Genomic DNA, 17,081 nt, shown 5'->3' with positions numbered 1-17,081 from the left:
AAGTGTCAGCGTGCAAACCATTCAACGAAACATCATCGATATGAGCTTTCGGAGCCGAAGGCCCACTCGTTTACCCTTGATGACTGCACGACACAAAGCTTTACGCCACGCCTGGGCCCGTCAACACCGACATTGGGCTGTTGATTACTGGCAACGTGTTACATGGTCAGACGAGTCTCGTTACAAATTGTATCGAGAGGATGGTCGTGTATGGGTATGGACATGACCTCATGAATCCATAGCCCCTGCATGTCAGCACGGGACTGTTCAAGATGGTGGAGGCTCTGTAAGGGTTTGGGGCGTGTGCAGTTGGTGATATAGGATCCCTGATACGTCTAGATAAGACTCTGACAGGTGACAAGTACGTAAGCATCCTGTCTGATCACCTATTCCATTCATGATCATTGTGCATTCCGACGGACTTGGGCAATTCCGGTAGGACAATACGACACCCCACATGTCCAGAATTGATACAGAGTGGCTCCAGGAACACTCTTCTGAGTTTAAACACTTCCGCTGGCTACCAAACCCCCCGGACATGAACATTATTGAGCACATCTGGGATGCCTTGCAATGTACTGTTCAGAAGAGATCTCCACCTGCTCATACTCATACGGGTTTATGGACAGCCTAGCAGGATCCATTCTGTCAGTTCCCTCCAGCATTACTTCAGACATTAGTCGAATGCATGCCACGTCGTGTTGCAGCACTTCTGCGTGCTCTCGGTGGCCCTACACGATATTAGGCTGGTGTACCAGTTTCTTTGACTCTTCAGTGCATAAAACTCATTTTAGTAAATTACTGTAGATTGTTGCTAATCTATATTGCCATCATTTTTCCATAGCCGTTGCCTATCTCTTTTCGGCCCTGTGAGGAGGATTTAGAATTCCTGCGTGCAAGCAAGCCATCTCATAACAACAATTAAATTCGGTTTTGGGAGGTTCTCTTCCTGCAACATTCCCATCACTGACACGAAGAGGAATTGGTGAATACAACAAAAACACAGCTACAAATACAAAAAAGTTATAAAACTAAATTTTGGAATTAGGGCAGTTGAAAGCAACCTAACGATCAGGAAATGAAATAAAGAGATGAGTAAAAAACGCCTGGATTGGTTTTGGTAATCTCCATAATGTTTTCAAACAAAGCTTCCGATTTTTCTCCAAAATCAAGTTTAAAATCAATGTGTATTGTCACTCTTGACTTTTAATCCGTTCATATTATAAAAATGTGTGTGTGTGTGTGTGTGTGTGTGTGTGTGTTTTTTTTTTTTTTTTTTTTTTTTTTTTCTTTTCACATCTCCTCCTAAACCACTGGACCAATTTCAACCAAACTTGACATATATATCACTACCTGGAAAGAATCTACCTATCAAAGGGCTGGGAGTGGAGGTGAAAAGCAGCATAGCCCATGAAGTGTGAATACCCATCCCTTTTTCGTCCAGTATTTGGAAACGAGAGCACTTAGTGATTTGTAACAAACTGTACACATCATTTCCCCTGTATTTACAAAGACGTGTAAAAGAAGTTAAATATATGTGAAATTAATTTGTCATGTGCGCATGCAGAGAAAGCCATGTAAAAAAACGAATTCAGTCACAGGTAGTACACATACTAACCACGGTCTAGAAATAAATACTGTGGGTGTAAGAACCACTAGCCTCCTATTGGGTTGGGGGTGATAATGCGGAGAGAGGAGGGGGGGAGGTGGACAGACAGAGAACAGGAAAGAGGAGATGGACGAAGTTGGGGAAAATTGAGGAGATCGACAGAGATAGAAGGAGGGGGGAAGTGGACAGAGAGAGGGCAGAGGAGGAGATGCACAGAGATAGGAAAGAAGAGGAGATGGACAGAGACAAGGGGAAGAGGAGATGAGATGGGAGAGGGCAGAGGAGGAGATGGACAGAGGGGGAGAGAGAGGAGGGGATGGACAGAGAAAGGAAAGAGTGTGAGACAGACAGACAGAGGAAGGAGGAGGAGGAGGAGATGAACAGCGAGAGGGGAGGGCAGGAGATGAACGAAGTGAGAGGAGAAGAGATGGAATTAGAGTGGGGCAGCAGGAGATGGGCAGAGGGGGAAGGAGTAGACTGACAGAGAGAAGGGGAGGAGCAGATGGGCAGAGGGAGAAGGAGCTCATAGACAGAGGGGGAGGAGCAAATGAACAGAGCGAGGGGTAGGAGGAGATGGACTGAGAGAGGGGCAGGAGGAGTGGACAGAGAGTGGGGGATGGAGGGGCGGACAGAGAGAGGGAGTGGAAGAGACTGACGGGGAGGCAGGGGGGAAGGGGGGAGATGGACAAAAAGAAGGAGGAGGAGTGGGTGGACTAACAGAAGACTGTAATAAATACGTACCTGAGCTGCGCCATTTATTCAGTAAGTGTGAAAATATTTAGAAGACTGAGTATTGCTTGCTGTACAATGGAAAGTTGCACGATGGAAACTGCCAAGAGAGACAGGAATAGAAACGAATGGATTAGGAAAGAGACTTTTGCTGAAGACGTAATTACGGGCGTAATTAAAAATTAAATATAGATGCGCAGGACAAATAGCAAAACGAATGGATGACAGATGGACCAAGGAAATTCTCTGCTATATTCCGAGATAAGAGAAGAGAGAGAAAGGTCGATCTAATGCAAGGTGGACAGACGATATTAGAAAACAAGTAGAAGCAACACGATGCATGTAATTGAAGATCGTGTTGTTCGGAGGAGGAGTTTACCCAGCAATGGATTTTAGATGTTTAATGGCGACGACGACGATCACGAGTAATGTACGACCCGGAGATCTTGTCCGTTTTGTTGATAGAGCAGGATTGGAAGCGAGGGCGACATCCGCGCGCAGATGCGGCGCGGCTCCGGCCGTGCTCTACTTGCGGCGGCCGGCCTCGCAAATTTATACGATCTGATAGCGCGCCCGTTTGTCCGCGCGCCCTGCTACTTTGACAATAGTTTTAAGAGGCCGCGCCGCATAAATTGGATTACTTAAAAGAGTTATGTGCGCTCAAGGGCAATCTCGTTTGCTAAACAGTTAGTTCGCCACGTGTTCTGGGAATTGGAACGGCCCGCCTGCCAAAAGTCGCAGCCCGTAACGGCTCATTTGGTGGTCTTTGTGTTACACTTTAATGTCGCAGTCACGCGCGCCCCCTGCACCCCACTGTGTCACTGTCTGCACACGCTACGCCGGCGGTCATCAACTATGCGAAACGCAGAGTTCGCCGAACTCGTGAACCTTTCTGAGCTACTTTCTCTCATCGGTTCTCCTCCTCCTCCTCCTTCTTCTTCTTCTGGTATCTTTACCAGATTCCTTGCAGTTTTTTTTTCATTGATGATCACATTTTGATTCGCACCGTGTACTAGAGGAATTGTAATTTCTCTTCTTGGTAACTTTCTACACTACTGGCCATTAAAATTACTACACCACGAAGATGACGTGCTACAGACGCGAAATTTAACCGGCAGGAATAAGATGCTTTGATATGCAAATGATTGCTTTTCAGAGCATTCACACAAGGCTGACAACGGTGGCGACACCTGCAACGTACTGACATGAGGAAAGTTTCCAACCGATTTCTCATACACAAACAGCAGTTGACCGTCGTTCCCTGGTGAAACGTTGTTGTGATGCGTCGTGTAAGGGGCAGAAATGCGTACCATCACGTTTCCGACTTTAATAAATGTCGGATTGTAGCCTATTGCGATTGCGGTTCATCGTATCGCGACATTGCTGCTCGCGTTAGTCGAGATCCTATGACTGTTAGCAGAATATGGAATCGGTGGGTTCAGGAGGGTAATACGGAACGCCGTGCTGGATCCCAACGGCCTCGTATCACTAGCAGTCGAGATGACAGGCATCTTATCCGCATGGCTGTAACGGATCGTGCAGCCACGCCTTACTCACTGAGTCAACAGATGGGGACATTTGCAACTGTTCGACGACGTTTGCAGCAGCATGAACTATCAGCTCAGACACCATGGCTACGGTTACCCTTGGCGCTGCATCACAGACAAGAGTGCCTGCGATGGTGTAGTCAACGACGAACCTGGATGCACGAACGGCAAAACGTCATTTTTTCGGATGAATCCAGGTTCTGTTTACAGCATAATGATGGTCGTATCCGTGTTTGGCGACATCTCGGTGAACGCACATTGGAAGCGTGTATCACCCGGCGTAATCGTATGGGGTGCCATTGGTTACACGTCTCGGTCACCTCTTGTTCGCACTGGCGACGCTTTGAACAGTGGACGTTACATTTCAGATGTCTTACGACCCGTGGCTCTGCCCTTCATTCGATCCCTGCGAAACCCTACATTTCAGCAGGATAATGCACGACCGCATGTTGCAGGTCCTGTACGGGCCTTTCTGGATACAGAAAATGTTCGACTGCTGCCCTGGCCAGCACATTCTCCAGATCCTTCACCAATTGAAAACGTGTTGTCAATGGTGGTCGAGCAACTGGATCGTCACAATAGGTCAGTCACTACTGTTGATGAACTGTGGTATCGTGTTGAAGCTGCATTGGCAGCTGTACCTGTGCACGCCATCCAAGCTCTATTTGACTCAATTCCCAGGCGTATCACGGGCGTTATTACGGCCAGAGGTGGTTGTTCTGGGAACTGTTTTCTCACCAAAATTGCGTGAAAATGTAATCACATGTCAACTCTAGTATAATATGTTTTTCCGATGAATACCCGTTTATCATCTACACTTCTTCTCGGTGTAGCAATTTTAATGGCCAGTAATGTAGAAATCATAATCAACACTGGCAATGAACTTAATGTTTTCCCTACGATCATACCATCGTACACAGTCCGTCTCATCTCTCCTCGACCTCAACACTCTTCTCTGAACAACACCAGAAACATTAGTTCCCATCATTTTCCTATCCCATTCCATTTGACAGTCTTCTCTTACGTTCTTTTCAGTAGCAAGATACTGATTTTGGAATGATCTGCTACATTATATCAGAGAACTGTATAACATCTCTATCTTCAATAGCTTCAACAGATAGTTAACGACTTTTATAATTACCCGAAGTTGCTAGCTGGTACAGCCTGTATTAATTTTTCTCTCTTAGAGAATTCTCTGTGTCGTACCGTCTCACTTCTGTACATCCATAAGCACATTCTGTATCGTGTAGGAACTGTTCTACCACCTGAACTTCCAACAAATTCTTCATTCGAAGAGGTACTCCATACCGAGCATCTCCGGTTATACGTTCTGAGGGTTGATCGCGGGGACCGTGTGGATGCCTACGTTCGCTCTGATTTAAATTCGGAGACATTAGGTGAATCGGATACAAAAAATGAAAAAGGAGAAGAGTTCTGGTTTCTCTAAATAAATGCATGAAATCAGAAATTTTTCATCGGAGTAAACTATAGGACGCTCAAAATCGGTCCGGTGTCAGCTTCCAATCAACCCTTTCCGCAGTTTGGTCGCTTTCCGAGCATCTAAATGCTATGGGAGACACAAATGTAAACCTGCAGCTAAAATCTTGCTATATGTAGAATTTATAGAGACTGTCTCACTGTAAAGAAACCAGTGTTTTACCTTTCAATCCTACCCACCACTTGCCACAAAGGCACAGCATTATAGATAAAGTGGTAACGAAGAGCACAGATAAAGTAATTCGAACCAGCTAGACTTCTGTTCCTGGCCCTCCTACCAATGATGTGATATTCTTAATGCTAATATAAAGAGACAAATCTCAAGTAATAACGTATGTAGACTTTAAACGGGTATACCACGATGACCTAAAAAATAACTATACAGATATTCCTTGGAAAGATATAAATAATGACGTGATATTAGATGACAAAGTCTGCGAATTAAGTCGTTAACTTAACTACACTACGTGACAAACATGCCCCCCAACTTTCAGTCGAAGCAAAGAGAACTCCTGCTCCATGATTGACTACCGAAACAAACAATACAACAAATAAACGAGACTCTGTGCATTGAAGATTCAAACGAAATCCAACATCTGATCTCTGTTGCCCCATCTTAGAGTAGAAAACAAGGGATTACTGGTTGCTGCTGATGTGGATTTACTGGAAAGCTCTATCAGTGGACAATTACTGCAGCCGGTAACATAGTCATTCAATTTGATTCCTGATGTGTACTTTGCAACCAGGTTATGTAAATGTTATGAGATTGCTATTGATAATATATTTTCAGACAAATCTAGGGAAAAAAAATATCACAAAAACGTTAGTAAATGGGCTATCTGATCATGACATAAAGCATCTTGTGTTAAATGTTGAAACTTGTCAGGATAAAAATTCTATTAAATCTGATTACAGGAGGGTAATATATCAGTTTAAAAACGAAATCTATGAAGGTGAACAAGTACTTACACTGTTAAGATTTGCATTTTGGAGCCCATGTTGGCTACACTTTCTTGCTTCGAATGACCGGTCCTGTCATATCCCTGAATACTGACCATTACTCCTAGAACACTCTGCAGAAACTTGAGATCCCCTGTCGGTAGAACTAAATTTCATGCGAATAGAGAACCAGTTCTGTTTCACAAGAACGATGTGTTCTTAATCTGTGTTAGTTACGTGTCAATGGAACGTTTCCTTAAAGGTATTTCATAACGTTTGAGCACAATCTATTTTCTCGAGTCATACGACAAATCTATCGTAGTGATGTGGGTTTCCGTTATAACTATCTATACCGAAGGTTTCCAGGTTTATCTCACGCCACATTCCGCTGCGTTTCAGTAACGAAGGTGTGGGTAGGCTATTTGTCTGTGCTGCATGACTTTCTACGCCTGCGCAGATGCGTGTAGGAGCTGGCGCGCCGTGATTTACCGCGGGTCGGCAGTCGATGGCTGGTCGAGATACGACGCTCTCCAGCTTCCAGGAATTCTCCCCCTGGTCACGTGACACGCGCGCTGCCTGCGCATTAACGCGGAAGTGGCCGCTTTGTCACAGCGCTACTCAGCATTTAGCTATTTATCTGCCGCGGCGGGGGTGTTCACTCGCGAGGCGTGAACAGAGCTGCTCCTGTTCTCGCCGTACAAATCTAATGAAGCAAGGAAGTGACCGTTAAATACTGTTGACGGTCAGGTCTTTAGGAATCCAGCACAAGTTCGGATTGGTCACGGATGGGGAAGGAAACTAACTGTTGCGTTGTTAATAGAATCATTTTAGCGAAAAAGTGGAAAATCCTGATGGCCATGTCCGGATTTGAATCTCGCTCCTTCCGAATACGAGTCCACTACTTTAAACGCCTACTCATTTAATTTGGTCCAAATGCCCTGACAGAATTAAATTTAGCCGCCCAACCAGTCGACGTCAGAGCTATAACTGGGGCGATATCACGAATGTAATCCCACAAGGTTCAATTTCAGCTCCACTTTTAATTCTTTTACATGTCGATGACATTCCACTTAACGTAACACCAGAAAGAGCTCTTACATTTTGTAGATGACCCGAGTGTTATAAGTGACCCAGTTTGAGAGCCATCAACAGAAATTACTAATAATTTTTTTCGTAGAATTAGTAAGTGGATCTCTGAATATCTTCTCTTCCTCAATTAAAGTATTCAATTCTGTGCAGTAAAATAAAATACAATAAATACCACTTAATGCAGCACATGAACACGGACCACTGAATATAATAATATGCCCCACTTTTTGCGGTGGTGCATTAATTAGCACACTTGACTCGCATTCGAGAGACGACGGTTCAAATCCACGTTAGACCTTCCTGATTTAGTTTCTTCGAGATATATCAAAATCGATTCACACAAACAGCAGGATTGGTCTTTTGAAAGGACACTGATGATTTCTTCCCCATCTTTGAAACAGGACGAGTTTGTGCTCCGTCTTTAATGACGACGTGAGGTCTGGAACATGACAAGGAATGAGAATTCAGAAAGTGGACGTAATTAGTTTGATACTTAACTTTAATCCATTAATGATGAACGTCGCTCTTGACGGTACATGATTCACAATATTATCTGTTCAGAATACATTCTTGAAGTAATTATAGTAACTGAAGATGGCGCCTTGCTAGGTCGTAGCAAAGGACGTAGCTGAAGGCTATGCTAAACTGTCGTCTCTACAAATGGGAGCGTATGTAGACAGTGAACCATCGCTAGCAAAGTCGGCTGTACAACTGGGGCGAGTGCTAGGGAGTCTCTCTAGACTAGATCTGCCCTGTGGCGGCGCTCGGTCTGCAATCACTGATTGTGGCGACACGCGGGTCCGACGTATACTAACGGACCGCGCCCGATTTAAAGGCTACCACCTAGCAAGTGTGGTGTCTGGCGGTGACACCACACTTTTTATGTTTAGCGTGTAGAGATTATTGAAAATTTGAAGTGAAAGAATTGTGTTACTCAACTACTGAATCAACGATGTTATACAACATTTGCTCGTCGTCTTATTAAAGCTGTCAATAACCCAGGCGGTTGTTGTATGTCAAGCCACAAAAATCTTTGATCATTTGTCCAAAATCATAAACTTGCAGGCAGGTAGTAAAGCAGATGTAAAATCTAACCCGAAATCAACTCTTCCGCAACAGCTCCTTGTATCCCATTGTCCAATATGTAGTTAAACATGTGAACTTACTCATTCCATATCACTTCGATAAATATCGCGGAAATTGTCTGTGGTGGGACATGTAAATAACTAATTAATAAATGTATGACGATTCCAGTCGGTTCTTTCGTGTTCGTTATTTCCTTTGATACCAGTAACTGACGCCAAATTCAACACGAGACAGCAGGTCCGTTGTTGGTGACTGAACGGAGACTCATTCCTAATGTAGAAAGAGTAGTTAAAAATATATCAGCATGTTCTCTACATCCTGTCACAGGATACCAAGTTTAATTCGAGAGGATATCGTTTATTTTATACTAGAAGTGATGGCTACATTACAAGTTAACGATCCAGGTGCACCTAACTTAAATATCAGTATAACACTCCGCATTTTTGACATAGATGCTTAGCTGCTTTCATTGTGTACGATTGTATTTATGCAAACTAACTTTTCAAATACCAAGCAAAATTTTACACTTCATGCTTCAGTCTCTGAGAGTCCATAAAGATAGTCTGTAAAAGGAGTCATATTACCTAACCCATATCATTGAAAACTGAGAACTCTGCGGTTGTTTGCTGGTAAGCTTCTGGTTTATGTACATGGATGTCTGACTACTTTTCTGGGGATCCCTCCACATAAAAGACAAGAGAGCATCAGTTTAACAGTAAAAACTATGTACGAGTCTCCAATTTCTAACGAATATAGAAATTTAGAGCGAGAGAATCAAGAGTATAGCGTTGTGACTGCTGCAAGATTTTTTTTTTCCTTGCTCCATTATAGCGCTGACAGCGACCCTATTGGAGACGAACAATATGATAAACGATGAAAATACAAATGGCTAATGTTACATGGTATTTATTTTGTAAATTGGAATACGGGTTATAAGACCATCAACAAGTGATAACTGACTGTTGTTGTTAAAGACATACACAATCTTTTGAACTACTTCGTGGAAGATACGAAGTCTGTAAACTTGCAAAACGAAAAAAATACACGTATTAGGGGAACTAATTTCAGCCAACCTTTGTTTTGCTGGTGATGTACTTCTTGTCTCAGGTGCAGGTAAAAATCAACGAAAGAAAAAAAACTTAGTTGAACAAGTTTGTATGTAAGCGTGACAATCAGTTACAATGAAGTTAAAATAATATTTAGCCTACATATCGAAAAAATGGGACAAATAGCCACAGAAGTAATTGATGTATAAAAAACAGCATCGTTATACTAGGATGTTAGTTTAAATGCGCTCTTTATTAAGTACTAGTATTTAGTTTCAATCAACTGGATCTACATCATGTACAAAAACTAGACGATACAATTCTACAGATACGTATTCAGGTCCTAGGCGGTGTGGGGTGTGATGGTGCACCTGCTCATCTACAAACTCTCAAAATTTTTTCAAGGCCGCAGTTGAGTAGTTACAGAGGCCATGCCCTTGCGATACCCCTGTGTCTATTTGAAATTCGTTGCACTATTCTCAGATTGATTTAAATTTGACTTTGTTTCTGTGAGGGTTTCCTTTATGCTTGTTGTCTTCTGATGTAATCAAAATTCAGCTGGTATTCCGAAGACAGATTCTCGATTTATAGCGTCATATGTTTGTTTATAATGGACAAAGGAATGGCATGCCATTTGTTTGCTGTTTTGAGGAAGTATTTCATTGATTTCTTCTGGTTTACAATTTGTTCTATGTACCAACGCCCCTTTTTGAATTCACTGACTTTAGGAATTAAACTGATGTTCTCCTCGGTTAAGGAGAGCCGTGGATGTAATTCTGTAGGTAGATGGAACTAGTGAGATTCTACGATAGTGGTTTATGTCTATGTTACTTCCTTTCTTGTGTACTGAGGTGCTTCGGTTTCCAAGATTTAATCATAAATTTCTACGAGCTTCGTAATAAAATTTTCCCCAGCATTTTTTCACAGTCCCTAGACGATCTGATCCACTTCCAAAGTTTTATTTATTCTTACAGACTGCACTACCTCGTCTGGTTCCTGTATACTCGATGGTTCTGAATCTTGATGTTAGTGGATGAAATAGAATTTTTTGTGGTTTTTCACAAGTAAGTTGTTCCGAAAAGTATTCTGCGAGGTTACGAAATTTGTACTAGTTGTATGTCTTTGAACTACAGTGATGACGGAGATTATTTGGTCATTTCATTTTCAATTTGTTTTCTTGTATCTTCCCTTTGTCTGAGAATCTTTCATGTCGAGTTTTTAATAATTTCTTGAGACGTCTGTGATATCTGTGATATCATGTATGGTTTCTTGGTTTTTGTTGCATGATCCCTTCTATAAGCCGATCACATTCACCCCTCTAGTAGACACATTTTCGTGTTCCGGTTTGCGGTACTATGTTTTCTGCTGTTTCTGTAAGTCATATCTGTAGTCGTTGCAAATCTAGTGCGTTTCATTTTCTGTTTTGTTCATAAATTTTCATTACCTTAGATGTTCGATACATCGCATTTGCGTTTTGAAATTTTTACTTTAAATGTTCTGGACTCGCATCTAAGGAGAGGTTTTTTGAGTAGTAGTCAAACTCTAAGGCTCCATCGTTGAGGACACTGAGTTCCATGACTTTTGTTATATATGTTAGAGAGTTAACAACACGATCCAGTTGACATTCAACTAACAAAGAATTGAGTGCGTTTTCCTGAAAAATGTCCATTTAAGAGCAGATTGTGACTTCTGCAGAGATAATGAGCCGGATAACATAGCGGTTAGTCTGTCATATCCTGACCATCAGTTTACTCTATATTGGAATTGGTTGTCTTCACAAATTTGCGTATTAACGTCACCCACGAGAATTTTCATGCGATTTCTTGGTACTCTTTGTGGAAAGTCACCCAGTTGACTAGAGAAACCTGCTTTTTCTTTGTTCTTTCTTATTGGTGATATTCGTTGGTGCCTGCCCACTGATTAGGATATAAATCTTGTTTGCCGATTTTATTGCATGGTTAAAATGCGTCCTGCGAAAGTCATACATTTTGTATATTTGAATGAAGTAATGATTTATTTACACTACGGGCCATTGAAATCGCTACACCAAGAAGAAATGCAGATGATAAACGGGTATTCATTGGACAAATATATTATACCAGAACTGACATGTGACTACATTTTCAAACAATTTGGGTGCATAGATACTGAGAAATCAGTACCCAGAACAACCACCTCTGGCCGTAATAACGGCCTTAATTCGCCTGGGCATTGAGTCAAACAGAGCTTGGATGGCGTGTACAGGTACAGCTGCCCATGCAGCTTCAACACGATACCACAGTTCATCAAGAGTGGTGACTGGCGTATTGTGACGAGCCAGATGCTCGACCACCATTGACCAGACGTTTTCAATCGGTGAGAGATCTGGAGAATGTGCTGGCCAGGGTAGTAGTCGAACATTTTCTATATCCAGAGAGGCCCGCACAGAACCTGCAACATGCGGTCGTGTATTATCCTGCTGAAACGTAGGGTTTCGCAGGGATCGAATGAAGGGTAGAGTTACGGGTCGTAACACATCTGAAATGTAACGTCCACTGTTCGAAGTGCCGTCAGTGCGAACAAGAGGTGTCCGAGATGTGTAACCAATGGCACCCCATACCATCACGCCGGGTGATACGCCAGTATGGCGATGACGAATACACGCTTCCAATGTGCGTTCACCGAGATGTCGCCAAACACGGATACGGCCATCATGATGCTGTAAACAGAACCTGAATTCATCCGAAAAAATGACGTATTGCCATTCGTGCACCCAGGTTCGTCGTTGAATACACCATCGCAGGCGCTCCTGTCTGTGATGCAGCGTCAAGGGTAACCGCAGCCATGGTCTCCGAGCTGATAGTTCATGCTGCTGCAAACGTCGAACTGTTCGTGCAGATGGTTGTTGTCTTGCAAACGTCCCCATCTGTTGACTCAAGGATCGAGACGTGGCTGCACGATCCGTTACAGCCATGCGGATAAGATGCCTGTCATCTCGACTGCTAGTGATACGAGGCCGTAGGGATCCAGCTCGGCGTTCCGTATTACCCTCCTGAACCCACCGATTCCATATTCTGCTAACAGTCATTGGATGTCGACCAACGCGAGCAGAAATGTCGCGATACGATGAACCGCAATCGCGATAGGTTACAATCCTACCTTATCAAAGTCGGAAACGTGATGGTACGCATTTCTCCTCCTTACACGAGGCATCACAACAATGTTTCACCAGGCAACGCCGGTCAACTGCTGTTTGTGTATGAGAAATCGGTTGGAAACTTTCCTCATGTCAGTACGTTGTAGGTGTCGCCACCGACGCCAACCTTGTGTGAATGCTCTGAAAAGGTAATCATTTTCGTATCACAGCATCTTCTTCCTGTCGGTTAAATTTCGCGTCTGTAGCACGTCATACTTATGGTGTAGCAATTTTAATGGCCAGTAGTGTAGTATAGATCCTCTTCCATGTTTAACACTTCTCAGCATGCCTCGTGCTAGTGGTATACTTTTGTATGTCCGATATCCTCCTGAATCGAAAGGACATGCCTCTGCATATCATGATTCTTGGAACGAAAGAGTGTAGGAACGCTTGAATGTGATTCTTTATTTTTAAACGAGACTCTTTTTTTGTATATTTACAGCATGGAGGTCATTCCTATGTTTCAAATTCTCATTAAGTTGAAACAAAATTTCATCCCACAATATAATGAGACTCATCCCGCGAAGCGTCCCCAAACCTGTTCTATTCAATTTACTTTACACCTCAACGTTTTCGAGTAAGTTAGGCTTTCACTGTCAAACACAGCTTTTACAGCGTGAGCCTCGTCACTTGCATTATGTTCGTAATATCATTGACGGAGTAGTTCATAAGCTTGTTAATGTTTTTGATAACGATAGTTCTCTGATGATGATACTGTGCGCCGTAAACCGGTTTACTAAAGAAAGAAATATTCGAAAACGTAAACAGCTTGTATTTTCGTTGCTAAAAAGGAAATTGTTCTAGCAAGATGAATCCATGAACATAAATGAATATTTTTGTGGCAATAGTAATCCAAAACAGAGTTTCGCCGTTTCCTAAACTAGGCAGAAATGGACTTCAAATTTTTGATTTTGTGTGGTTTCCCTAAAACACCTTCGCCAGAGGGCGGCATCGTCCCACTAATAAGACAACGACCGATATCATTCTCTACACTTTTCACACTACTCCGCCTCTAAAGATCTCGCAGTCGGCTGAACGCTAAATTCTAATATGCCTTCTTTCTTTTCATTTTCCCGTAAATTAATGTGTATTTGACGTGTTTCGATATGTAGAGCGAAGGATGAAGGGAGCTGAAGCCGTTAACATCGGTAGGCACGCATTGTTTGAAGTTTTCAACGGTTACCCGTGTGAGACAGCGTCTTTCCACATACTTTCCGGAAACGGACGAAAAGGATGTGTACAGCGACAGTCGGAGAAATAATAAGTAAAAAAGCAACCCTCCATTTAGGAGGAAAGAACTGTTGGCAGTGCGAACAGTGCGTCGTATTCAGCCTCACACTGGGATGCGGCAATAAATTGCCGCCCGAACCATCCCGGCGACATTTCCAGTTTCGGGAGGATTCGCATAATGCCAACTGTATCGTACTCGCATTGTTGTAAGCGTCTCGCCTGGAGATGCCCAGAAAGAAACGGGCAAAAAAAATCACGCGGACTGGAGGTCAGGCAAGTCGGTCCACTAAAAAAACCCAGATTTCACACTGCGGGAATTTTTCTGAATGGCAGAGAGGGGAACGGAGGCCGCGTATAAAAGACGGAGTAACCCGGCGCGAGAGGTGCGCGACTGCAGAAAAGGGATTAAGTGTTTGGGGTTAGGAGGGGAGGAGCAGGTAGCGTGGTGTTTACGCAGGGCTGTGACCCCGGGCATCTGCCGCTGGGGGCCGGAGCGCGTGCCAAAGGGAGAGCACGCACCTCCCACGCCGGGGTAGCGGCCCCACAGATTGAATAATGACGCCACTATCTCGACTGGCATCTTGTACTCTACAAAGAATCCCCACCTATTAACAGATAAGCATGTCGTTATTCTATCCGACTCGATATCTGCACTCTGATAACCAGAACGCCTGCTTTACTGCTGTGGCCGATGTGTGCCGTCTAAACAGAAGCGGACATCGCACCCCAATTTGTTGGAAAAATATCAATAAATGAAACAGGCGAGCCTCTTCGAATAAAATCATTTGTGATGCTAAAGAACAACACAAACTACTAAAGTCGGAAGACTTCATCCACAATACAAAACAGCTCGTGAAAAAAGATTGACGAAAAGAATCAACAGGTGTACGTGTTGATAAGAACATTGGAAATCTGTTTCAAGTATTTATTAAATATCCTGGCACAATCAATTGCGGCGGAAACGGTATTATCATTAATTTTACGACTCTCTTCTCAAAAACATAATACTGTTGCAGTTGATAAGCTATCCATTAACTTAACAAAAGCTCTACAAAACTTTACTTATTAAAATATCAAACAAAAATCGCAATGCTTAGACCTAATGTTCCCCTGAAATTATTATCATTAAACATTCTTTATTTCCAGACCTGTATTAAAATAACGAACCACTGGTTATGGGACCGAGATGCTCAAAAATATTCGGGGAGTAGCGGTAGAGTTGAGAGAATTTGTGCCCTGCAAAAGCAAGGGAAACTCACTGCTGTAGTATTTTTTGCAAACACGTTTCAGTTTCTTCGAGGAAGGTTGCACATTCCTCATCATTTGTAGATAAACATCCTCAAGCTGGAATGTGGCATAATGAGCTATTAGGACCTGAGGTTTTGAAACGTACCACATTTGCTGCTTGTTGTCCAGATTAGCTTCAACGCAGCCCGCAGCAGACGAGGTCGGTCCTTCGACGCAGACAGGTGTCACGGTACTTCAGCATTTTCGTACCTCGCGCGTACTAACCCACCATCGTACAATTGAAGACATATGCGGAAAAACGGGCTAATCCTCAAATGTAAAAACTTAGAGATAAGTGTTGCCATCTGTTGCTGGATGTAGGATCTTTGAAAATTGACATTGGTGTCGCCCCTAATGTGATATTTAGACGTGAGACCAATGCCAATTTTGGTAGTTCCCGTACCCAGAAACAGATGGCAACATTTATATCTAGGCTTTTACACCTTAGGGTTAGACCGTTTTCCCGCGCATGGCTTCAGTTTTCTGTAGCGATACTTATAGGAGAAAACGGTTTGTTGATAATCAGAATACCACTGGTTGTTGAATGGTCCCGTTAAAACTATGCAGCCTGGAAATATGGCAACCTCTGACGACGAGGTCTGATGTGTTCAACATCTTTTATTGGTAGCAGATGACGCTGCACATCGATCATCACTTCTCTGTAACACTTGAAACACATTCCTTTTGAAACCTCAGTCCACGGACATCCGATCGTTCTGTAATTATCATTAAATGCATGTACATCACTGCTTTTCGTGCTGTTATGGATCTTTCTTCATGACGTTGCAGTTTTCCCTATCGAGAAGGGCTCCAGTAGAGAGGTATGGGAATATCGTCACTAGAAAGTAAAGAAGTTTAACTTTTGGTGTAAATATAAACGCCGTCCTACGCAAAGTGAATGTTTCACTCTGCAACCAAAATAACCTTTAGACAGTGACTAAATGATCCTATACAAAAACTTTTCCATCAGGGTTGCTAGCATAGCAAGGTATGTAAGATGTAAAAGAGGTTTTCCGTTGTTTGGGAAATAGGAGGTAGATACTGGCAGAGTGAAGCGCAAAACTTGGTTGTGTAGCGTGCCTGAATAGCGGAAGATAATATTTAGGGTTAGAATCATGCTCCAGCACACAGGTTTAACATGACGGGGGGTTTCATAAGAATAATAACGAACATTTCATCGATATGACACACATCTGTCAACGCAGTATCCGTGGAGGAGATTCAGTGATAACCTCATTATTAGCGTGGAAAATTTTCTATTATTTTTCTATTATCAAATGGTTTTCTATTATCAAATGGTTCAAATAGCTCTGAGCACTATGGGACTTAACATCTGTGGTCATCAGTCCCCTAGAACTTAGAACTAGTTAAACCTAACTAACCTAAGGACATGACACACATCCATGCCCGAGGCAGGATTCGATCCTGCGACCGTAGCAGCCGCGCGGCTCCATTCTATTATGTGGAGACTGCACACTTACTTACGTTCCTCCTCGCTCAAGGAAATTCAGTCCTCTAAATTCTTACGGCTATGCAGAAGCTCTGCTCTCCAGGAAGAGCTACTTACTGGCGAATATTTGCGTGACGGAAGTATCAATTGACCCTATTCCAGTTCTCAGAAGCGGTCTGCAGCAAGAGGCACTTTTTACTTTTCCTCTCCAGAGATGCACAGTATTGCCACGTGATTGTTCAGCAGGATCTCCTAAGTCGTACAGGGAACACTCGCGGAATATCTAGATTAGGGCCTAAAATACGAGATTAACGATGTGTACGGAAACATTATACTTCAACTCATACGAAGGTGAAGAAGAAGGCGATGTATAGCAACGACATTTTTCTGTGGATGT

The sequence above is a fragment of the Schistocerca americana genome, chromosome X (assembly GCF_021461395.2).
Source record: "Schistocerca americana isolate TAMUIC-IGC-003095 chromosome X, iqSchAmer2.1, whole genome shotgun sequence".
In the NCBI taxonomy this organism is placed as follows: Eukaryota; Metazoa; Arthropoda; class Insecta; order Orthoptera; family Acrididae; genus Schistocerca; species Schistocerca americana.
This window is presented reverse-complemented; position numbering follows the sequence as displayed.